At 38.1% G+C, this 24,930-nt stretch overlaps 2 non-coding genes across 2 annotated transcripts; one reads left to right on the top strand and one right to left on the bottom strand.

Annotated features, from left to right (window-relative positions):
• The first annotated feature begins 11,975 nt into the window (after positions 1 to 11,975).
• On the top strand, positions 11,976 to 12,083 carry LOC130950116 (small nucleolar RNA R71). Its single transcript, XR_009073525.1, has one exon. It is a non-coding gene; the product is annotated as a small nucleolar RNA R71 (small nucleolar RNA).
• A 12,173-nt stretch (positions 12,084 to 24,256) lies between these two features.
• LOC130948145 (small nucleolar RNA R71) lies at positions 24,257 to 24,360 on the bottom strand. The gene has a single exon (XR_009072948.1). It is a non-coding gene; the product is annotated as a small nucleolar RNA R71 (small nucleolar RNA).
• Positions 24,361 to 24,930: the final 570 nt, after the last annotated feature.

The following is a 24,930-nucleotide window of genomic DNA, read 5'->3' as shown; positions in this document are numbered from 1 at the left end:
AGAGATCAAATCCAAACTCAATCCATTTTCAATGAACCAACTCATTTTCCAAAATTGTAATGAAATATTTTAGCAACCAACCATATAACCAAATCAAACAACAATCCAATCCAACCACAAATACATTTATCACAAAATAGGCCGGCAATACATAAGGCTTATACAATCACCAAAAGTACATTTATCACATTAATATCCATTTATAACAACTCCAAATCATAAAATTAAGTTCTTTGAAAAGACCCCTACCTCGATAAGTGAACCCATAACCCAAACGCGTTAACGAATTCCTTTCATCTCATCTCGAAACCAACGGCAACTTTAATTCATAGCCCGTACACTTTCGCAACAGCATAAACATCTTTAAATCACAACATGCAACCCCAGTTATTAACTCCTAAAACATCAATATCACGGAAACTTCAAAACACATAACAGAAAACTAAAGGCGAGGATTCCGAGATATAAACACTTACTGGAATAAAGGAACGACACGCCAGCTACCCCAAACTTAACCGGCAGTAACTCCGACAGTGGCCAAGAGCTTCAGTGGCTCAGCAATAACCTTATTTTTTTGACATGCAGATTCATAAAATTAACGCTACGACATCTATACATCAGAATCCTTAACCACAGATAGTTAGAATGATTACAGAAAGAGCTTCAACGCGCGAGAAACTCACTGTAAAGTGAAGAATGACAGAAGTGGAGTAGCGGCTCCGATGGTGACCTCTGGCAGTGGCGACAGAGACAGCTTCACGGACGTTAACGTGGTTTGACGACGGGTCGGCTGGGCAGACCAGTGGCGACAGATCTGACGTGCCTCCCTTCTCTCCATGGCTGAGCTCCCACGTGGTTCTGTTTCCTCCCTTGCGCATCCTTCTCTCGTGGCGTAACAGTAGCGGCATCGACATAGAGCGTGGCGCGGTGGTGGTGACAGAATCGACCTTCCCTCCTTCGCGCATCTCCTCTTCCTGACAGCGCAGCTGGCGATGGCAAGGACGAACGACGGTGACAAGTTACGGCGGTGTGAGCTTCTCCTTCTCTTCGCGATTCTGGAGGCGGCTCGTGGACAAACAGGCAACCCGCGGCCTCCTTCTTCGCGCGTCTCTCTTCCCTGCGCGGTCTCCTTAGTGCTGGCACAAACGGTGACGCGACGGCGGTTGTGGCGAGGCAGTAGTTCTGAGCGGCGCGGTGGTGGCGTTACGACTTTCCTTTTCCCAGCGCTCTCCTTCTCTCTCTCGGATCCCTCCTTCTTCTCTCTTTCCCTTTCCTTCTTTCTTTTCTTTTCTACTTTCTGTTTCAGCTGCAGGGTAGGTTGTGTTTAGTGTGTGTGAGTTTGTGACCGTGAGTGAGGTTGAGTGAGTGAAGGTAGTAGTGTTAGGGTTTGGGGTAGTATGGGTTGGTTTAAGTATTTTTATTAAAAATGGAGATAGGGGTGTGATTTTATAAAATAAATAAAAGATAGAATAATAATTAAAAATCAAATTAAATTTAAAGTATTCATCCTTAAAATACTTTTTAATTACCAAATTGGTAAATTATATTTAGTTAAATACTATTTTAATAAAAATCAGAGATAAGTAAATTAATTCTTCTTTAATTATAAAATAAGATTAAAAATCTAAATATTTAAAATTAAGGCATATGAAATATTCACTATTTTTCAACTATAAGAACTCTAAATAATAAATAAGAATTTACTCGGCTTATATATAAAAATCTCTAAAAATATATTCTTAAATAAATATAATAGATCATAAATAATTTATTTAATAATTTTTCAAAATTCGGGGTCTTACATCCTACCCCACTTATAAAAATTTTCGTCCTCGAAAATTTAAGATAATACATAAGAAATACATTGTCTTAGCATTCCACTTTTAAATACATTTTGAAAAAGTAATAGATCTTAGCATATATATATATATATATATATGTTCAAATAGTGGATAAACATAAGATTTAAATATAAATGTAGGATATGGTGTAAGGTAGAAGATACAAGAATGTTTAATGCAAAACGGTTATATAGTTTTAAGACTCTGCAAAAACTGAGAGAAACACAATAAGGTAAAAGCTTTTGAAGATGGACATTTGCAGAAGTAAGGCGGTAGTTATAGTGGCCAAAGGTTATAAGGCAGGCTGATCTTAAAACGACGGGTGTATCGTTCGCACACGTCGTACCCACTTTAGAATTTTAACTTTCCAACTCCATCAATCGCTTTACAACCCGATAATTGGTCACAAGCTTAATCATCTGTAAACTTTCACGAGGAATAAATTGCCACACGCCTCATAACGTTGCACACTTACCGATCCACCTTTCACGTTCACAAACAGCATTTTAAAGTTTTGTTTGCTACGTCTAAAGGTCATACGTGACTTTAAGGCAATTCTTGAGTTTATTTAGAAGGATACAAGACCTTGGAAAAGGACAAGTGACAAGAACAAAATTCGCAAGAGCTCGAAAAGATTGTTGAGATTACAAGTAATCAGGGATGCACAAGGAACGAATAGTGCCAGAAAGAAAATTAGTTCGGCAATCTTAAGAATGACTCTCGAATCAATGACGTCTGATAGGAATAATAAAAAGAAAAGTAATGCAATAGTTTCAAACAAAACCAAGTCGTGTCACAGAATATGAGGTTTACAGAAGAAGAGTGTTTAAAACCAAAGATAAAGTTTATAGAACTCAAGAGTATGGTTTAAAAATACTTTCGAAGACATTGTTCGTAAAGAATGGAAAACTTAAGGGAAAATCATTTCATGTTCTGAAAGAGAAAATGGGCAACAAACATCCTTCAAAAGATTAATAAAAGCGTAAATGTGGCATTATCTCAATATAAATTCAAGTGAAAATTGATTACACAAACTTCGTAAATAGAAAGATTAATTTGGCTAAGAGCAAAATTGTATTTTCTCTTCTTTGTCAAGCATGTATGAAAATTGCAATCTTGTTGGAAGGAAACCTGAGATAAAGTTTTACTCTTAAAAAAAAAGAGGATAAATTACAATCAAACATGTTTAAATCACATATAGAAATTTTCAGAATATAAGGTAAAGGAGTGTAGGCTGAATTGAAAGCGATTTTATTAAAACTTCAATCGACGGTTATATCGCACCAAAACAAGTTCAAATCACATCAGAGAGAGGCACTGCTCAAGTAAAAGAATGCAAAGTCAAGGAGAACTTTGCATAAGAATAAATCAAAACTTGTTTGAAAAAGTTTAAAACAAAACTCCAATAATATACTTGAAATAACAACTTTATAAGGATGTTCAATAATATTAAGATACGTTAAGAAGAAAACCAACTCATTTCAAGAAAGGAGCTTAGCAACTTAAAAGGTTGATTCAAAACTTAAATTTTTAAAATTTTTTTTAAAGAATTCAAAACTTCAAAAATGGTTAAAAACAAAATTTTGAAAGTATACTTGGAATAACCACCTCACAAAAATCATTTAAGAAAATTACGATGCGCTTAAAAGGTAATCAGCCCATGGAAGAAAGGATCTTTTAAATCAAGGGAATTCAAACAAAATTTCACTAGGCTTGGAATATCAAACAAGTTTTCAATTGATACAAAGGAATACAAAACACACAAGGAAAGACAATCAATCAATAGAGAATTCTCAAGAAAGAACGTTTGACTAAAGAAAGACAATTAAGAGGGTAAACGGTGCATTAGATAGAAACAAAGTCAAGTTGAGTCAGATGAGTGTGAGATTCATAAGAGAAGGAAAATTAAGACTAACGGTGATGTTCACAAAAGTAAGAGAGTAATTAAATACAGAGTCAAATATGACATCCATAGAAGTGAAAGGCTCAAAAAGGAATTGGTCCGTTCTTAAAAGGGAAGATATGAACCCAACATTTTCAAAATAGCAAAGAATGTTTAATTAACGTGTTATGCTAAGCTAAATTTGAATTAAAAATAGATTAGGTAAAGTTTATTAAACGAAAATCAACTAGAAAGAGACAAAAATCTTCCTTTGAAGAGTATCTGAATACATAATCAAGCAAAATATTCATAAAAATTATAATATAGTTGTTAAAAAAAATCAAGTTGCATACATATGTTTTAAAATAAGTATATTTTTATAAACCAGTAAAAGAACTGGTGAGTTATTTGGGGGAAATAATTTTTTAAACGGCATAAAAGAAATTTTTTTTAAAAGCTTTATATGGAGAAGATCATATCAAATCAAAAAGAATTTTATAAAGGTTTCAAGAATAGTCAAGTAAGAAAAATTAAATCACGCCTTTAAAATAACAAAAACAAAATTCGAAATATGAGCTTAAAGGAATACACTGCATCAAAATAAGTTCAAAGTTGTACCAAATTATACATGGATCAAGAAAAGAGTTCAAACAAAGAAAGACAAACACCCCAAGGACGTTAAGCAGACATATGAGATTAAAATCAAACGAGGCAGCATATGAATAAAAGAATAGGATTGAGGAAACATCAATTTACTTCCCAAAAGAAATAACAATTATAGATTCCAAGGTAAACTTATGGGAGAACAAGTCACATGACATACACAGAGTTCAATACACCGAACCGAGTAACTTCGAGAAATAGTTTCTAACGTTCCCAAAACTCGCAACTCACGTTACCTATGACTCACATATTGTCTATGTTAACCCATTGGTGTTTCCATGTACATAATCCACTAGTGTTAAGCCGGCCAAACATAATACCAGGAATTATGCAATGCAAGACTAATGGCGTTAATCAATAGACTGTCATGTGCATAAAGCTCTAATTCTCGTTATCTAAACGAGACCTACTACATGACAAATGCTCAGAGTATGCAATTGAAGCATAGTCGGTCCATTCCTCAGGCTCTACAGGAAGGACCGCTCTGATACCATAATGTAACACCCTCACTACCAGAAAGTCACACTTCCGGTTGCGCAACTCTGATAGCAAGAACTAATACGACTACTTTATATACTTAATATTAAAACAGGAGCCTGTGACTCAATACCGTATCGCTGATTTCTTTGAAAATTAGAAACAAAAACTTTATCTTAAAAAAAAAACAAACACATAGATTCAAATACAAGACTTCTTACATAATATCTTATAATATAATATATATAAAACATACAATTCCTATCCCTCTTACAAAATTGTAATAATAAAGACAAGGGAAGAAAATAATCTAATTAATTCAATAACATATAAACCAAACACAGTATAACTCCTCTTAATGCTTCTTCTTCCGGTTCCTGGAAAGGTAAAGCTGTAGGGGGATGAGAACCTAACCACATGGTCTCATCACGGAGTTTCAAAGTTGTCATAAGAAGATATTTAATAAGAAAACTATTTTCAAGCTCAGTGATTATTATTGCCTTATGAATCTTTTAAAAATCAATAAGCAAACGTTCAAAACCTTTTCAAAGAAACAATGTTTAATCTTTCAGAAATCCGAAACCTTTCCTTTCTTAAAAGAAAATCTCAATTAGAAACCAACCACGTAATCAACAACACAATCATTAATTCAGCACCAAAGTTCATTCTCAAATGTAGCATGTCAGGACAAACACAGGCAAGACAGATAAGGAAAGCACAAGTAGGTAGCAGTTACAGCAAATAGTTTAAGTAGCAGTTATAAACAGTTTAGCAATTAGGCAAACCCAAACAAAGCATACAAATGCATATGATGCATGCCTGTCCTATGGCTGATGAGGCTCATGTGTCGGTTATCCAACCAACCCGACAAGTCTGAATTGTCCTTAAACTGACCCCCATCGTGCATTGGTGCACGAAATTGTGATCATCAATGGCGCCATCAACATGGTACGCTCAATTGCAATCTCAACTCTTTATCACAACTTCGCACAACTAACCAGCAAGTGCACTGGGTCGTCCAAGTAATAAACCTTGCGCGAGTAAGGGTCGATCCCACGGAGATTGTTGGTATGAAGCAAGCTATGGTCATCTTGTAAATCTCAGTCAGACAGATTCAAATGGTTATGGATGATTTATGAATAAAGCATAAAATAAAGATAGAGATACTTATGTAATTCATTGGTGAGAATTTCAGATAAGCGTATGGAGATGTTTTGTCCCTTCCGTCTGTTTGCTTTCCTACTGTCTTCATCTAATCCTTCTTACTCCTTTCCATGGCAAGCTGTATGTTAGGCATCACCATTGTCAGAGGCTACAGTCCCGTTCTCTCAGTGAAAATGTTCAACGCGCTCTGTCACAGCACGGCTAATCATCTGTCGGTTCTCAATTAGGTTGGAATAGAATCCAGTGATTCTTTTGTGTCTGTCACTAACGCCCAGCCTTCAGGAGTTTGAAGCTCGTCACAGTCATTAAATCATTGAATCCTACTCAGAATACCACAGACAAGGTTTAGACCTTCCGAATTCTCTTGAATTCCGCCATCAATTCTAGCTTATACCACGAAGATTCTGATTAAGGAATCCAAGAGATATCCACTCAATCTAAGGTAGAACGGAGGTGGTTGTCAGGCACACGTTCATAGGTGAGAATGATGATGAGTGTCACAGATCATCACATTCATCAAGTTGAGGAACAAGTGATATCTTAGAACAAGAATAAGCCGAATTGAATAGAAGAACAATAGTAATTGCATTGATACTCGAGGTACAGCAGAGCTCCACACCTTAATCTATGGTGTGTAGAAACTCCACCCTTGAAAATACATAAGAACAAGGTCTAGGCATGGCTGTGAGGCCAGCCCCCAAAACGTGATCAAAAGATTCAAAGATCTAAAGATGAAAATACAATAGCAAAAGGTCCTATTTGTAGAGAACTAGTAGCCTAGGGTTTACAGAAATGAGTAAATGACATAAAAATCCACTTCCGGGCCCACTTGGTGTGTTCTTGGGCTGAGCATTGAAGCTTTCATGTGTAGAGACTTTTCTTGGAGTTAAACGCCAGCTTTTGTGCCAGTTTGGGCGTTTAACTCCCATTCTTGTGCCAGTTCCGGCGTTTAACGCCAGGCAGTTTTGAGCTGATTTGGAACACCGGTTTGGGCCATCAAATCTCGGGTAAAGTATGGACTATTATACATTTCTGGAAAGCCCAGGATGTCTACTTTCCAACGCAGTTGAGAGCACGCCAATTGGGCTTCTGTAGCTCCATATAATTCAACTCGAGTGCAGGGAGGTCAGAATCCAACAGCATCTGCAGTCCTTTTCAGCCTCTGAATCAGATTTTTGCTCAGATCCCTCAATTTCAGCCAGAAAATACCTGAAATCATAGAAAAACACACAAACTCATAGTAAAGTCCAGAAAAGTGAATTTTAACTAAAAACTAATAAAAATATAATAAAGACTAACTAAAACAAACTAAAAAGATACTAAAAACAATGCTAAAAAGCGTATAAATTATCCGCTCATCACAACACCAAACTTAAATTGTTGCTTGTCCCCAAGCAACTGAAAATTAAATAAGATAAAAAGAAGAGAATGTGCAATGAATTCCAAAAACATCTATGAAGATCGGTATTAATTAGATGAGCGGGGCTTTTAGCTTTTTGCCTCTGAATAGTTTTGGCATTTCACTCTATCCTTTGAAATTCAGAATGATTGGCTTCTATAGGAACTCAGAATCCAGATAGTGTTATTGATTCTCCTAGTTAAGTATGATGATTCTTGAACACAGCTACTTTATGAGTCTTGGCTGTGGCCCAAAGCACTCTGTCTTCCAGTATTACCACCGGATACATACATGCCACAGACACATAATTGGGTGAACCTTTTCAGATTGTGACTCAGCTTTGCTAGAGTCCCCAATTAGAGGTGTCCAGGGTTCTTAAGCACACTCTTTTTGCCTTGGATCAGAACTTTATTTCTTTCTCTTCCTTTTTTTTTTCTTTTCATTTTTTTTTTGAATATTCACTGTTTTTTCTTGCTTCAAGAATCATTTTTATGATTTTTTAAATCCTCAGTAACATGTCTTCTTTTTCATCATTCTTTCAAGAGCCAATCATTCATGAACAACAAATTCAAAAGACATATGCACTGTTCAAGCATACATTCAGAAACCAAAATATTGCCACCACATCAAAATAATTAATCTGTTATAAAATTCAAAATTCATGCAATTCTTCTCTTTTTCAATTAAGAACATTTTTCATTTAAGAAAGGTGATGGATTCATAGGACATTCATAATTTTAAGGCATAGACACTAAGACACTAATGATCATAAGACACAAACATAGATAAACATAAGCATGAAAATTCGAAAAACAGGAAAATAAAGAACAAGGAAATTAAAGAACGGGTCCACCTTAGTGATGGCGGCTTGTTCTTCCTCTTGAAGATCTTATGGAGTGCTTGAGCTCCTCAATGTCTCTTCCTTGCCTTTGTTGCTCCTCTCTCATGATTCTTTGGTCTTCTCTAATTTCATGGAGGAGGATGGAATGTTCTTGGTGCTCCACCCTTAGATGTCCCATGTTGGAACTCAATTCTCCTAGGGAGGTGTTGATTTGCTCCCAATAGTTTTGTGGAGGAAAGTGCATCCCTTGAGGTATCTCAGGGATTTCATGATGAGTGGGATCTCTTGTTTGCTCCATCCTTTTCTTAGTGATGGGCTTGTCCTCATCAATGAGGATGTCTCCCTCTATGTCAATTCCAACTGAATAACAGAGGTGACAAATGAGATGAGGAAAGGCTAACCTTGCAAAGGTAGAGGACTTGTCCACCACCTTATAAAGTTCTTGGGCTATAACCTCATGAACTTCTACCTTCTCTCCAATCATGATGCTATGAATCATGATAGCCCGGTCTATAGTAACTTCGGACTGGTTGCTAGTGGAAATGATTGAGCGTTGGATAAACGACCATCCCCTAGCCACGGGCTTAGGGTCATGCCTTCTCAGTTGAACCGGCTTTCCTCTTGAATCTTTCTTCCATTGAGCGCCCTCTTCACAAATGTCTATGAGGACTTGGTCCAACCTTTGATCAAAGTTGACCCTTCTAGTGTAAGGGTGTTCATCTCCTTGCATCATGGGCAAGTTGAATGCCAACCTTACATTTTCCGGACTAAAATCTAAGCATTTTCCCCGAACCATTGTAAGCCAATTCTTTGGGTCCGGGTTCACACATTGATCATGGTTCTTGGTGATCCATGCATTGGCATAGAACTCTTGAACCATTAAGATTCTGACTTGTTGAATGGGGTTGGTAAGGACTTTCCAACCTCTTCTTCGGATCTCATGTTGGATCTCTGGATATTCACTCTTTTTGAGTTTGAAAGGGACCTCAGGGATCACCTTCTTCATGGCCACAACTTCATAGAAGTGGTCTTGATGCACCCTTGAGATGAATCTCTCCATCTCCCATGACTCGGAGGTGGAAGCTTTTGCCTTCCCTTTCCTCTTTCTAGAGGTTTCTCCGGCCTTAGATGCCATAAATGGTTATGGAAAAACAAAAAGCAATGCTTTTACCACACCAAACTTAGAGGGTTTGCTCGTCCTCGAGCAAAAGAAGAAAGAAGAGAGTAGAAGAAGAAGAAATGGAGGAGATAGAGGAGGCTTTGTGGTTCAGCCAAGGGGGATAAGTAGTGTTTAGGTTGTGTGAAAATGAAGGAGTGAAGATGGGTTTATATAGGGGTGAAAAGAGGGGTAGGGTTCGGCCATTATGGGTGGGTTTGGGAGGGAAAGTGGTTTGAATTTGAATGGTGAGGTAGGTGGGGTTTTATGAAGGATGGATGTGAGTGGTGAAGAGAATAGTAGGATTTGATAGGTGAGGGGTTTTTAGGGAAGAGGTGTTGAGTTGATTGGTGAATGGGTGAAGAAGAGAGAGAGTGGTAGGGTAGGTGGGGATCCTGTGGGGTCCACAGATCCTGAGGTGTCAAGAAAAATTCATCCTTGCACCAAGTGGCGAGCAAAAATGCTCTTTATGCCAATTCTGGCGTTAAACGCCGTGCTGGTGCCCATTTCTGGCGTTTAATGCCAGCTTCTTGCCCTTTCTTGGCGTTTAACGCCAGTCTGGTGCCCTTTTCTGGCGTTAAACACCCAGAATGGCGCCAGACTGGGCATTAAACGCCCATTTGCTGCCCTTACTGGCGTTTAAACGCCAGCAAGGTTTTCCTCCAGGGTGTGCTATTTTTCTTTCTGTTTTTCATTCTGTTTTTGCTTTTTCAATTGATTTTGTGACTTTCCATGATCATCAACCTACAGAAAACATAAAATAACAAAGGAAAATAGATAAATATAACATTAGGTTGCCTCCCAACAAGCGCTTCTTTAATGTCAATAGCTTGACAATGGGCTCTCATGGAGCCTCACAGATACTCAGAGCAATGTTGGAACCTCCCAAAACCAAACTTAGAGTTTGAATGTGGGGGTTCAACACTAAACTTAGAAGTTGGTTGTGGCCTCCCAACACCAAACTTAGAGTTTGACTGTGGGGGCTTTGTTTGACTCTGTTTTGAGAGAAGCTCTCCATGCTTCCTCTCCATGGTAACAGAGGGATATCCTTGAGCCTTAAACACAAAGGATTCTTCATTCACTTGAATGATCAATTCTCCTCTGTCAACATCAATCACAGCCTTTGCTGTGGCTAGGAAGGGTCTGCCAAGGATGATGGATTCATCCATGCACTTCCCAGTCTCTAGGACTATGAAATCAGTAGGGATGTAATGGTCTTCAACTTTCACCAAAACATCCTCTACAAGTCCATAAGCTTGTTTTCTTGAATTATCTGCCATCTCTAGTGAGATTCTTGCAGCTTGTACCTCAAAGATCCCTAGCTTCTCCATTACAGAGAGAGGCATGAGGTTTATACTTGACCCTAAGTCACACAGAGCCTTCTTAAAGGTCATAGTGCCTATGGTACAAGGTATTGAAAACTTCCCAGGATCTTGTCTCTTTTGAGGTAATCTCTGCCTAGTCAAGTCATCCAGTTCTTTGGTGAGCAAAGGGGGTTCATCTTCCCAAGTCTCATTACCAAATAACTTGTCATTTAACTTCATGATTGCTCCAAGGTACTTGACAACTTGCTCTTCAGTGACATCTTCGTCCTCTTCAGAAGAAGAATACTCATCAGAGCTCATGAATGGTAGAAGTAAATCCAATGGAATCTCTATGATCTCATTATGAGCCTCTGATTACCATGGTTCCTCATTAGGGAACTCATTGGAGGCCAGTGGACGTCCATTGAGGTCTTCCTCAGTGGCGATCACTGCCTCTTCCTCCTCTCCAAGTTCGATCATGTGGGCCATGTTAATGGCCTTGCATTCTCCTTTTGGATTCTCTTCTGTATTGCTTGGAAGAGTGCTAGGAGGGAGTTTAGTAACTTTCTTACTCAGCTGACCCACTTGTGCCTCCAAATTCCTAATAGAGGACCTTGTTTCAGTCATGAAACTTTGAGTGGTTTTGATTAGATCAGAGACCATGGTTGCTAAGTCAGAGTGGCTCTGCTTAGAATTCTCTGTCTGTTGCTGAGAAGATGATGGAAAAGGCTTGCCATTGCTAAACCTGTTTCTTCCACCATTATTGTTGTTGAAACCTTGTTGAGGTCTCTATTGATCCTTCCATGAGAGATTTAGATGATTTCTCCATGAAGGATTATAGGTGTTTCCATATGGTTCTCCCATGTAGTTCACCTCTTCCATTGATGGGTTCTCAGGATCATAAGCTTCTTCTTCAGATGAAGCATCCTTAGTACTGCCTGGTGCAGCTTGCATTCCAGACAGACTTTGAGAAATCATATTGACTTGCTGAGTCAATATTTTATTTTGAGCCAGTATGGCATTCAGAGTATCAATCTCAAGAACTCCTTTCTTCTGATTGGTCCCATTGTTCACAGGATTCCTTTCAGAAATGTACATGAATTGGTTATTTGCAACCATTTCAATGAGTTCTTGAGCTTCTGCAGGCGTCTCCTTCAGATGAAGAGATCCTCCAGCAGAGCTATCCAATGACATCTTGGACAGTTCAGACAGACCATCATAGAAGATACCTATGATGCTCCATTCAGAAAGCATGTCAGAAGGACACTTTCTGATCAATTGTTTGTATCTTTCCCAAGCTTCATAGAGGGATTCACCTTCCTTCTGTCTGAAGGTTTGGACTTCCACTCTAAGCTTACTCAATTTTTGAGGTGGAAAGAACTTTGCCAAGAAGGCATTGACTAGCTTTTCCCAAGAGTTCAGGCTTTCTTTAGGTTGTGAGTCCAACCAAATCCTAGCTCTGTCTCTTACAGCAAAAGGGAATAGCATAAGTCTGTAGACCTCAGGGTCAACCCCATTAGTCTTGACAGTGTCACAGATTTGCAAGAATTCAGCTAAAAACTGATGAGGATCTTCCAATGGAAGTCTGGTGCACGAAGTTGTGATCATCAATGGCGCCATCAACATGGTACGCTCATTGCAATCTCAACTCTTCATCACAACTCCGCACAACTAACCAGCAAGTGCACTGGGTCGTCCAAGTAATAAACCTTATGCGAGTAAGGGTCGATCCCACGGAGATTTTTGGTATGAAGCAAGCTATGGTCACCTTGTAAATCTTAGTCAGGCAGACTCAAATGGTTATGAATGATATATGAATGAAACATAAAGATAAAGATAGAGATACTTATGTAATTCATTGGTGGGAATTTCAGATAAGCGCATGAAGATGCTGTGTCCCTTCCGTCTCTCTGCTTTCCTACTGTCTTCATCCAATCCTTCTTACTCCTTTCCATGGCAAGCTTATGCAAGGGTTTCACCGTTGTCAGTGGCTACCTCCCATCCTCTCAGTGGAAATGTTCAACGCACCCTGTCACGGCACGGCTATCCATCTGTCGGTTCTCGATCAGGCCGGAATAGAATCCATTGATTCTTTTGCGTCTGTCACTAACGCCCCGTCCTCAGGAGTTTGAAGCACGTCACAGTCATTCAGTCATTGAATCCTACTCAGAATACCACAGACAAGGTTAGACCTTCCGGATTCTCTTGAATGCCGCCATCAGTTCTTGCCTATACCACGAAGACTCTGATCTCACGGAATGGCTGGCTCGGTTGTCAGGCGATCAACCATGCATCGTGTATCAGGAATCCAAGAGATATTCACCCAATCTAAGGTAGAACGGAGGTGGTTGTCAGGCACACGTTCATAGGTGAGAATGATGATGAGTGTCACGGATCATCACATTCATCAAGTTGAAGAACAAGTGATATCTTAGAACAAGAACAAGCGGAATTGAATAGAAGAACAATAGTAATTGCATTAATACTTCGAGGTACAGCAGAGCTCCACACCTTAATCTATGGTGTGTAGAAACTCCACCGTTGAAAATACATAAGAACAAGGTCTAGGCATGGCCGAATGGCCAGCCTCCCAAAGAGGGTTCAATCATAAAAACATGATCAAAAGATTTAAGATTGAAAGATAAAAATACAATAGTAAAAGGTCCTATTTATAGAGAACTAGTAGCTAAAGAATGAGTAAATGACATAAAAATCCACTTTCGGGTCCACTTGGTGTGTGCTTGGGCTGAGCATTGAAGAATTTTCGTGTAGAGACTCTTCTTGGAGTTAAACGCCAGCTTTGGTGCCAGTTTGGGCGTTTAACTCCCATTTTGGTGCCAGTTCCGGCGTTTAACGCTGGAATTTCTGAAGGTGACTTTGAACGCCGGTTTGGGCCATCAAATCTTGGGCAAAGTATGGACTATCATATATTGCTGGAAAGCCCAGGATGTCTACTTTCCAACGCCGTTGAGAGCGCGCCAATTGGGCTTCTGTAGCTCCAGAAAATCCACTTTGAGTGCAGGGAGGTCAGAATCCAACAGCATCTGCAGTCCTTTTCAGTCTCTGAATCAGATTTTTGCTCAGGTCCCTCAATTTCAGCCAGAAAATACCTGAAATCACAGAAAAACACACAAACTCATAGTAAAGTCCAGAAAAGTGAATTTTAACTAAAAACTAATAAAAATATACTAAAAACTAACTAAATCATACTAAAAACATACTAAAAACAATGCCAAAAAGCGTACAAATTATCCGCTCATCACAACACCAAACTTAAATTGTTGCTTGTCCTCATGCAACTGAAAATCAAATAAGATAAAAAGTAGAGAATATGCAATGAATTCCAAAAACATCTATGAAGATCAGTATTAAATAGATGAGCGGGGCTTTTAGCTTTTTGCCTCTGAACAGTTTTGGCATCTCACTCCATCTTTTGAAACTCAGAATGATTGGCTTCTTTAGGAACTCAGAATCCAGATAATGTCATTGATTCTCCTAGTTAAGTATGATGATTCTTGAACACAGCTACTTATTGAGTCTTGGCCGTGGCCCAAAGCACTCTGTCTTCCAGTATTACCACCGGATACATACATGCCACAGACACATAATTGGGTGAACCTTTTCAGATTGTGACTCAGCTTTGCTAGAGTCCCCAATTAGAGGTGTCCAGGGTTCTTAAGCACACTCTTTTTGCCTTGGATCACAACTTTATTTCTTTCTTTTTCTTTTCTTTTTCTTTCTCTCTCTTTTTTTTTGTATTCACTGCTTTTTCTTGCTTCAAGAATCATTTTGATGATTTTTCAGATCCTCAGTAACATGTCTCCTTTTTCATCATTCTTTCAAGAGCCAACATTCATGAATCACAAATTCAAAAGACATATGCACTGTTTAAGCATGCATTCAGAAAACAAAAGTGTTGCCACCACATCAAAATAATTAAACTGTTATAAAATTCAAAATTCATGCAATTCTTTTTCTTTTTCAATTAAGAACATTGTTTATTTAAGAAAGGTGATGGATTCATAGGAAATTCATAACTTTAAGGCATAGACACTAATGATCACAAGACACAAACATGGATAAACATAAAGCATAAATTTTTGAAAAACAGGGAAATAAAGAACAAGGAGATTAAAGAACGGGTCCACCTTAGTGATGGCGGCTTGTTCTTCCTTTTGAAGATCTTATGGAGTGCTTGAGCTCCTCAATGTCTCTTCCTTGTCTTTGTTGCTCCTCTCTCATGATTCTTTGATCTTCTCTAATTTCATGGAGGAGAATGGAGTATTCTTGGTGCTCCACCCTTAGTTGTCCCATGTTGGAACTCAATTTTCCTAGGGAGGTGTTCAGTTGCTCCCAATAGTCTTGTGGAGGAAAGTGCATCCCTTGAGGCATCTCAGGGATCTCATGATGAAAGGGGTCTCTTGTTTGCTCCATCCTTTTCTTAGTGATGGGCTTATCCTCATCAATGGGGGTGTCTCCTTCTATGTCAACTCTAACTGAATAACAGAGGTGACAAATGAGATGAGGAAAGGCTAATCTTGCCAAGGTGGAGGACTTGTCCGCCACCTTATAGAGTTCTTGGGCTATAACCTCATGAACTTCCACTTCTTCTCCAATCATGATGCTATGAATCATGATGGCTCGGTCTAAAGTAACTTCGGACCGGTTGCTAGTGGGAATGATTGAGCGTTGGCTAAACTCCAACCATCCTCTAGCCACGGGCTTGAGGTCATGCCTTCTTAGTTGAACCGGCTTCCCTCTTGAATCTCTCTTCCATTGGGCGCCCTCTTCACAAATGTCAGTGAGGACTTGGTCCAACCTTTGATCAAAGTTGACCCTTCTAGTGTAAGGATGTTCATCTCCTTGCATCATAGGCAAGTTGAATGCCAACCTTACATTTTCCGGACTAAAATCCAAGTATTTTCCCCGAACCATAGTAAGCCAATTCTTTGGATTCGGGTTCACACTTTGATCATGGTTCTTGGTGATCCATGCATTGGCATAGAACTCTTGAACCATTTAGATTCCGACTTGTTGAATGGGGTTGGTAAGAACTTCCCAACCTCTTCTTCGGATCTCATGTCGGATCTCCGGATATTCACTCTTTTTGAGTGAAAAAGGGACCTCGGAGATCACCTTCTTCAAGGCCACAACTTCATAGAAGTGGTCTTGATGCACCCTTGAGATGAATCTTTCCATCTCCCATGACTCGGAGGTAGAAGCTTTTGCCTTCCCTTTCCTCTTTCTAGAGGTTTCTCCGGCCTTGGATGCCATAAATGGTTATGGAAAAACAAAAAGCAATGCTTTTACCACACCAAACTTAAAAGGTTTGCTCGTCCTCGAGCAAAAGAAGAAAGAAGAGAGTAGAAGAAGAAGAAATGAGAAAGAAGGGAATGGCTTAGTGTTCGGCCAAAAAGGGGAAGAAGTGGTGTTTAGGTTGTGGGAAAATGAAGGAGTGAAGATGGGTATATATAGGAGTGGAGGAAGGGTTATGGTTCGGGTATGGGAGGGTGAGTTTGGGAGGGAAAGTGGTTTGAATTTGAAGGTGAGGTAGGTGGGGTTTAATGAAGGATGGATGTGAGTGGTGAAGAGAAAGATGGGATTTGATAGGTGAAGGGTTTTTGGGGAAGAGGTATTGAGGTGATTGGTGAATGGGTGAAGAAGAGAGAGGGTGGTGGGGTTGGTGGGGTTGGTGGGGATCCTGTGGGGTCCACAGATCCTGAGGTGTCAAGAAAAAGTCATCCCTGCACCAAATGGCATGCAAAAATGCGTTTTGAGCCAATTCTGGCGTTTAATGCCGGGCTGGTGCCCATTTCTGGCATTTAACGCCAGGTTCTTGCCCTTTCCTGGCGTTTAACGCCAGTCTGGTGCCCCTTTCTGGCGTTAAACGCCCAGAAAGGATATCAAAATTCTTAATGAGAATTCCAGGAATCATGCAATATTAGTCTAAAGCTTCAGTCTAAAGAAATTAGACATGGCTAGCCAAGCTTCAGCAGGACATTGCATTCAAGAGCTAAATTGATGAGAATCAATCAGCTTTGGTGATGATAATAACATCACCTTGAAACACTAGAATTCATTCTTAAGAACTCTGAAGAAAAATACCTAATCTAAGCAACAAGATGAACCGTCAGTTGTCCAAACTCAAACAATCCCCGGCAACGGCACCAAAAACTTGGTGCACGAAATTGTGATCATCAATGGCGCCATCAACATGGTACGCTCAATTGTAATCTCAACTCTTTGTCACAACTTCGCATAACTAACCAGCAAGTGCACTGGGTCGTCCAAGTAATAAACCTTACGCGAGTAAGGGTCGATCCCACGGAGATTATTGGTGTGAAGCAAGCTATGGTCATCTTGTAAATCTCAGTCAGGCAGATTCAAATGGTTATGGATGATTTATGAATAAAGCATAAAATAAAGATAGAGATACTTATGTAATTCATTGGTGAGAATTTCAGATAAGCGTATGGAGATGCTTTGTCCCTTCCATCTCTTTGCTTTCCTACTGTCTTCGTCTAATCCTTCTTACTCCTTTCCATGGAAGGCTGTATGTTGGGCATCATCGTTGTCAGTGGCTACAGTCCCATCCTCTCAGTAAAAATGTTCAACGTGCTCTGTCACAACACGGCTAATCATCTGTCGGTTCTCAATCAGGTTGGAATAGAATCGAGTGATTCTTTTGCGTCTGTCACTAACGCCCAGCCTTCAGGAGTTTGAAGCTCGTCACAGTCATTCAATCATTGAATCCTACTCAGAATACCACAGACAAGGTTTAGACCTTCTGGATTCTCTTGAATGCCGCCATCAATTCTAGCTTATACCACGAAGATTCCGATTAAAGGATCCAAGAGATATCCACTCAATCTAAGGTAGAACGGAGGTGGTTGTCAGGCACACGTTCATAGGTGAGAATGATGATGAGTGTCACAGATCAGCACATTCATCAAGTTGAGGAACAAGTGATATCTTAGAACAAGAATAAGCCGAATTGAATAGAAGAACAATAGTAATTGCATTGATACTCGAGGTACAGCAGAGCTCCACACCTTAATCTATGGTGTGTAGAAACTCCACCGTTGAAAATACATAAGAACAAGGTCTAGGCATGGCCGTGAGGCCAGCCCCCAAAACGTGATCAAAAGATTCAAAGATCTAAAGATGAAAATACAATAGCAAAAGGTCCTATTTGTAGAGAACTAGTAGTCTAGGGTTTACAGAAATGAGTAAATGACATAAAAATCCACTTCCGGGCCCACTTGGTGTGTGCTTGGACTGAGCATTGAAGCTTTCATGTGTAGAGACTTTTCTTGGAGTTAAACGCCAGCTTTTGTGCCAGTTTGGGCGTTTAACTCCCATTCTTGTGCCAGTTCCAGCGTTTAACGCCGGGCAATTTTGAGCTGATTTGGAATGCCGGTTTGGGCCATCAAATCTCGAGCAAAGTATGGGGACTATTATACATTGCTGGAAAGCCCAGGATGTCTACTTTCCAACGCAGTTGAGAGCATGCCAATTGGGCTTATGTAGCTCCATAAAATCCACTTCGAGTGTAGGGAGGTCAGAATCCAACAGCATCTGCAGTCCTTTTCAGCCTCTGAATCAGATTTTTGCTCAGATCCCTCAATTTCAGCCAGAAAATACCTGAAATCACAAAAAAACACACAAACTCATAGTAAAGTCCAGAAAAGTGAATTTTAACTAAAAAATAATAAAAATATAATAAAAACTAAATAAAACAAACTAAAAACATACTAAAAATAATGCCAAAAAGCGTATAAATTATCCGCTCATCACGCATCCCCATGAGTCTGTGCATAGATTTTACATTCATACATCATTCAAATCACTCACTGGGGGCTATCCATACCCGAAAATTTATACATGCCCGATCACCCTTACAACGTAGGGTCAACAGAGTATCGAGATCCAACCTGGAACACGTGGTGGCAAGCCACGGTTCTTTACCTAGGAAACTCGTATCTCAGATAAACGTGCGGAAGCCACATATGTTTATTCATAATCATTTATCGATCATCATTTTCGTATTTCATTAACAATTCATATCAAACCAATCATTATTCAATCCATAAGTCACCTTTTATTTCTCAAATCTCTTCAAACTCATAATTCAACTTTCCTCAAAATCAATTCCTTTTCAAATCTTAGTCGCTTAATATAACATTTTACAAAACTTCCAAGAGACTTTCAATCATCACCTAAAAATGGAACTTTCTTTGAGAAGACACAAGACTTTAGGGAAGAATAACCTGCCTCACTTCTTAAACTCTTTAGAAATCCTCGGAATCATAGTTACTCAAATTGAAATCATTTAAAATGGAGACTTAAAACCAAAACCAAGGCATGTAGGCCAAAAGTTCTGAACCAGTTTCAAAACCAACATTATTTAAGTCCAAAAACCCAATTTCTTTTCATTCTTAAATTGAAAACTTTCCCAAAGGATCGGATTTGTTTAGTTAAAATTTAAAGAATACTTTAAAAGCAATGCGAAATTAAGTAATCAAAGTTCAATTTTCTTTAAAATCTGCTAAAAATCCTCCAAGGGTACTTCTTTGACCAAACTGCAAAACATAGGTCCCCTCATGTTTAAATCAAACTTAAAACATAAGCTTTCCTTAAAAGATTAAACTTGAATCACCTGTTTCTTAATAAATCAAGAACCAAACAATAGAACCTCTCGAATCCAATCATTTTCTAAATTATGTTTGAAAACAAAATCTTGAATTTTATAAATTTTTTGTAGCACCTCCCCTAAAATATAGACTTTGCCACCCGTTTCGGATTCCAACCAAACCAGTATACAATCCCTTCCACGGGTTCATAACCAAATCAGTTTAAAATCAGACTAATTTTGAAAATTCATATCCTTCTTATAATTCAAGAGATCAAATCCAAACTCAATCCATTTTCAATGAACCAACTCGTTTTCCAAAATTGTAATGAAATATTTCAGCAACCAACCATATAACCAAATCAAACAACAATCCAATCCAACCACAAATACATTCATCACAAAATAGCCCAGCAATACATAAGGCTTATACAATAACCAAAAGTACATTTATCACATTAATATCCATTTATAACAACTCCAAATCATAAAATTAAGTTCTTTGAGAAGACCCCTACCTCGATAAGTGAATCCATAACCCAAACATGTTAACAAATTCCTTTCATCTTGTCTCGAGACCAACGGCAACTTTAATTCATAGCCTGCACACTTTCGCAACAACATAAACATCTTTAAGTCAAAACATGCAGCCCCAGTTGTTAACTCCTAAAACATCAATATCATGGAAACCTCAAAACACATAACAGAAAACCAAAGGCGAGGATTCCGAGATATAAACACTTACTGGAATAAAGGAATGACACGCCAGCCACCCCAAACTTAACCGACAGCAGCTTCGACAGCGGCCAAGAGCTTCAGTGGCGTAGCAACAACCTTAATTTTTGACATGCAGACTCATAAAATTAACCCTACGACATCTATACATCAGAATCCTTAACCACAGATAGTTAGAATGATTACAGAAAGAGCTTCAAGGCATGGGTAACTCACTGTAAAATGAAGAATGACAGAAGTGGAGTGATGAGCGGATAATTTATACGCTTTTTGACATTATTTTTACGTAGATTTTAGTAGGATCTAGCTACTTTTAGGGATGTTTTCATTAGTTTTTATGCTAAATTCACATTTCTGGACTTTACTATGAGTTTGTGTATTTTTCTATGATTTCAGGTATTTTCTGGCTGAAATTGAGGGACCTGAGCAAAACTCTAATAAGAAGGCTGATAAAGGACTGCTAATGTTGTTGGAATCTGACCTCCCTGCACTCGAAATGGATTTTTTGGAGCTACAGAACTCCAAATGGCGCGCTCTTAACGGCGTTGGAAAGTAGACATCCAGAGCTTTTCAGAAATATATAATAGTCTATACTTTATTCGAGATTAGATGAAGCAAACTGGCGCTCAACGCCAGTTCCATGCTGCATTCTGGAGTCAAACGCCAGAAACACGTCACGAACCAGAGTTGAACGCCAAAAACACGTTACAACTTGGCGTTCAACTCCAAAAGAAGCCTCTGCACGTGTAAAGCTCAAGCTCAGCCCAAGCACACACCAAGTGGGCCCCGGAAGTAGATTTCTGCATCAATTACTTATTTCTGTAAACCCTAGTAGCTAGTCTAGTATAAATAGGATATTTTACTATTGTATTAGACATCTTTGGATTATTTTCGGATTACCTTATGATCCTTTGATCACGTTCAGGGGGGGCTGGCCATTCGGCCATGGCTGGACCACCACTTATGTATTTTCAATGGTGGAGTTTCTACACACCATAGATTAAGGGTGTGGAGCTCTGCTGTACCTCGAGTTTCAATACAATTACTACTATTTTTTATTCAATTCAGTTTATTCCTGTTCTAAGATATTCGTTGCACTTCACCATGACGAAAGTGATGATCCGTGACACTCATCATCATTCTCACCTATGAACGCGTGACTGACAACCACTTCCGTTATACCTTAGAATGAGCGCATATCTATTGGATTCCTTGATCAAAATCTTCGTGGTATAAGCTAGAATTGATGGCGGCATTCATGAGAATCCGGAAAGTCTAAACCTTGTCTATGGTATTTCGAGTAGGATTCAGGGATTGAATGACTGTGACGAGCTTCAAACTCGCAATTGTTGGGCGTGATGACAAACGCAAAAGAATCAATGGATTCTATTCCGACATGATCGAGAACCGACAGATGATTAGCCGTGCTGTGACAGAGCATTTGGACCATTTTCACTGAGAGGATGGGATGTAGTCATTGACAACGGTGATACCCTACATACAGCTTGCCATGGAAAGGAGTAAGAAGGTTTGAAGGAAGGCAGTAGGAAAGCAGAGATCCAACAGGGACAAAGCATCTCCATACACTTATCTGAAATTCTCACCAATGATTTACATAAGTATTTCTATCTTTATTTTCTGTTTATTTATTATTATTATTATTCAAAAACTACATAACCATTTATTATCCGCCTAACTGAGATTTACAAGATGACCATAGCTTGCTTCATACCAACAATCTTCGTGGGATCGACCCTTACACATGTAAGGTATTACTTGGACGACCCAGTGCACTTGCTGGTTAGTTGTGCGAAATTACATAGTGTGAAGTAATTTTCGTGCACCAAGTTTTTGGCGCCGTTGTCGGGGATTGTTCGAGTTTGGACAACTGACGGTTCATCTTGTTGCTCAGATTAGGTAATTTTCTTTCAAAAAATTTTTCAAAAATCTTTCAAAATTTTTTTCTTTATTTTCATTTTTCTGAAGATTAATTTTCAAAAAATCCAAAAAAAATAGAAAATCATAAAATCAAAAATATTTTGTGTTTCTTGTTCGAGTCTTGAGTCAATTTTTAAGTTTGGTGTCAATTGCATGTTTTAAAAGTGTTGCATTTTTCGAAAATTCATGCATGGTGTTCTTCATGATCTTCAAGTTGTTCTTGATAAGTCTTCTTGTTTGATCTTGATGTTTTCTTGTTTTGTGTCTTTTGTTGTTTTTCATATGCATTTTTGCATTCATAGTGTCTAGACATTAAAAATTTCTAAGTTTTATACAAGAATCCAAAAAAAATTATAAAATCATAAAATTTAAAAATATTTTATGTTTCTTGAGTCTTGAGTCATTTTTTAGTTTGGTGTCAATTGCATTTTTTTTAAATTGTTGCATTTTTTCGAAAATTCATGCATTTATAGTGTTCTTCATGATCTTCAAGTTGTTCTTGGTAAGTCTTCTTGTTTGATCTTGATGTTTTCTTGTTTTGTGTCTTTTGTTGTTATTCATGTGCATTTTTGCATTCATAGTGTCAAAGCATTATAAATTTCTAAGTTTGGTGTCTTGCATATTTTCTTTGCATAAAAAATTTTTCAAAAATATGTTCTTGATGTTCATCATGATCTTCAAAGTGTTCTTGGTATTCATCTTGACATTCATAGTGTTCTTGCATGCACCATTGGTTTTGATCCAAAATTTTCATGTTTTGGGTCATAATTGTGTTTTTCTCTCTCATTATTAAAAATTCAAAAAATCAAAAAATATCTTTTCCTTGTTTTTCTCATAAAATTCAAAATTTTGGGTTGACCTAGTCAAAAATTTCTTGTTAATGAAGTCAAAATTTCAAATTTAAAAATCTTATCTTTTCAAAATCTTTTTCAAAAATCAATTTTTTTTCATTTTTTATTTATTTTCGAATTTTTATTTTATTCCAAATTTCCGAAAATTTACTAACAATTAATTTGATTGGTTCAAAAATTTGAAGTTGGTTACTTTCTTGTTAAGAAAGGTTCAATCTTTGAATTCTAGAATCATATTTTGTAGTTTCTTGTTAGTCAAGTAATCAATTTTAATTTTAAAAATTAAATCTTTTTAATCATATCTTTTTATCATATCTTTTATATCATATCTTTTTCAAAATTTTATCTTTTTTAAAATTTTGAATTTAAAATATCTTTTCCAACTTCTTATCTTCTTATCTTTTCAATTTTTTTTTTCAATTAACTAACTAACTTTTTGTTTGTTTCTTATCTTTTTCAAAACAACTTAACTACTTCTCCCTCTCTAATTTTCGAAAATATCTTCCCCTTTTTCAAAATTATTCTTAAATTAACTAATTGTTTCAACTTTTAATTTTAATTTTATTTCTTATCTTAATTTTCGAAAATTATTAACTCATTTTCAAAAATTATTTTCGAAAAACTTCTCTCTCTCATCTTATTCTATTTATTTATTCATTTACTAACACCTCTCTTCACCTCTCTTCATCTCAAATTACTGCCCCTATCCTTACCCTTGTGTTTGGATTATTCACTCTTCTTCACCCTTATTCCCCTTCTTCTTCTACTAACATAAAGGAATTTCTATACTGTGACATAGAGGATTCCTCTTCTTTTATTGTTCTCTTCTCTTTTATATGAGCAGGAACAAGGAAAAAGGCATTCTTGTTGTAGCTGACCCTGAACCTGAAAGGACTCTGAAGAGGAAACTAAGAGAAGCTAAATTACAACAATCCAGAGACAACCTTACTAAAATTTTCGAACAAGAAAAAGACATGGCAGCAGAACCTAACAACAATAATGCAAGGAGGATGCTTGGTGATTATACTGCACCTACGTCCAAGTTTGATGGAAGAAGCATCTCAATTTCTGCCATTGGAGCAAACAATTTCGAGCTGAAACCTCAATTAGTTGCTCTAATGCAACAAAACTGCAAGTTTCATGGACTTCCATCAGAAGATCCCTACCAGTTTTTGACTGAGTTCTTGCAAATCTGTGAGACTGTTAAGACTAACGGAGTAGATCCTGAAGTCTACAGGCTCATGTTTTTCCCTTTTGCTGTAAGAGACAGAGCTAGAACATGGTTGGACTCACAACCTAAGGATAACCTGGACTCCTGAGATAAGCTGGTCATGGCCTTCTTGGCTAAGTTCTTTCCTCCTCAAAAGCTGAGCAAGCTTAGAGTGGATGTTCAGACCTTCAAACAAAAAGATGGTGAATCCCTCTATGAAGCTTGGGAAAGATACAAGCAGATGATCAAAAGATGTCCTTCTGACATGTTTTCAGAATGGACCATGATAGATATATTCTATTATGGTCTATCTGAGTTCTCTAAGATGTCACTGGACCATTCTGCAGGTGGATCCATTCACCTAAAGAAAACGCCTGTAGAAGCTCAAGAACTTATTGACATGGTTGCAAATAACCAGTTCATGTACACTTCTGAGAGGAATTCCGTAAATAATGGGACGCCTCAAAGGAAGAGAGTTCTTGAAATTGATGCTCTGAATGCATATTGGCTCAGAACAAAATGTTAACTCAGCAAGTCAACATGATTTCTCAAAGTCTGAATGGATGGCAAAATGCTTCCAACAGTACTAAAGAGGCATCTTCTGAAGAAGAAGCTTATGATCATGAAGACCCTGCAATGGCAGAGGTAAATTACATGGGGGAAGCCTTTGGCAACACCTATAACCCCTCATGGAGAAATCATCTAAATTTCTCATGGAAGGATCAACAAAAGCCTCAACAAGGCTTCAATAATGGTGGAAGAAACAAGTTTAGCAATGGCAAGTCTTTTTCATCATCTTCTCAGCAACAGACAGAGAATTCTGAGAAGAGCACCTCT

Source organism: Arachis stenosperma, chromosome 1, assembly GCF_014773155.1.
Source record: "Arachis stenosperma cultivar V10309 chromosome 1, arast.V10309.gnm1.PFL2, whole genome shotgun sequence".
Taxonomy (NCBI): domain Eukaryota; kingdom Viridiplantae; phylum Streptophyta; class Magnoliopsida; order Fabales; family Fabaceae; genus Arachis; species Arachis stenosperma.
Note: the sequence above shows the minus strand (reverse complement) of the source record. Positions and strands in the feature narration are given on the sequence as shown.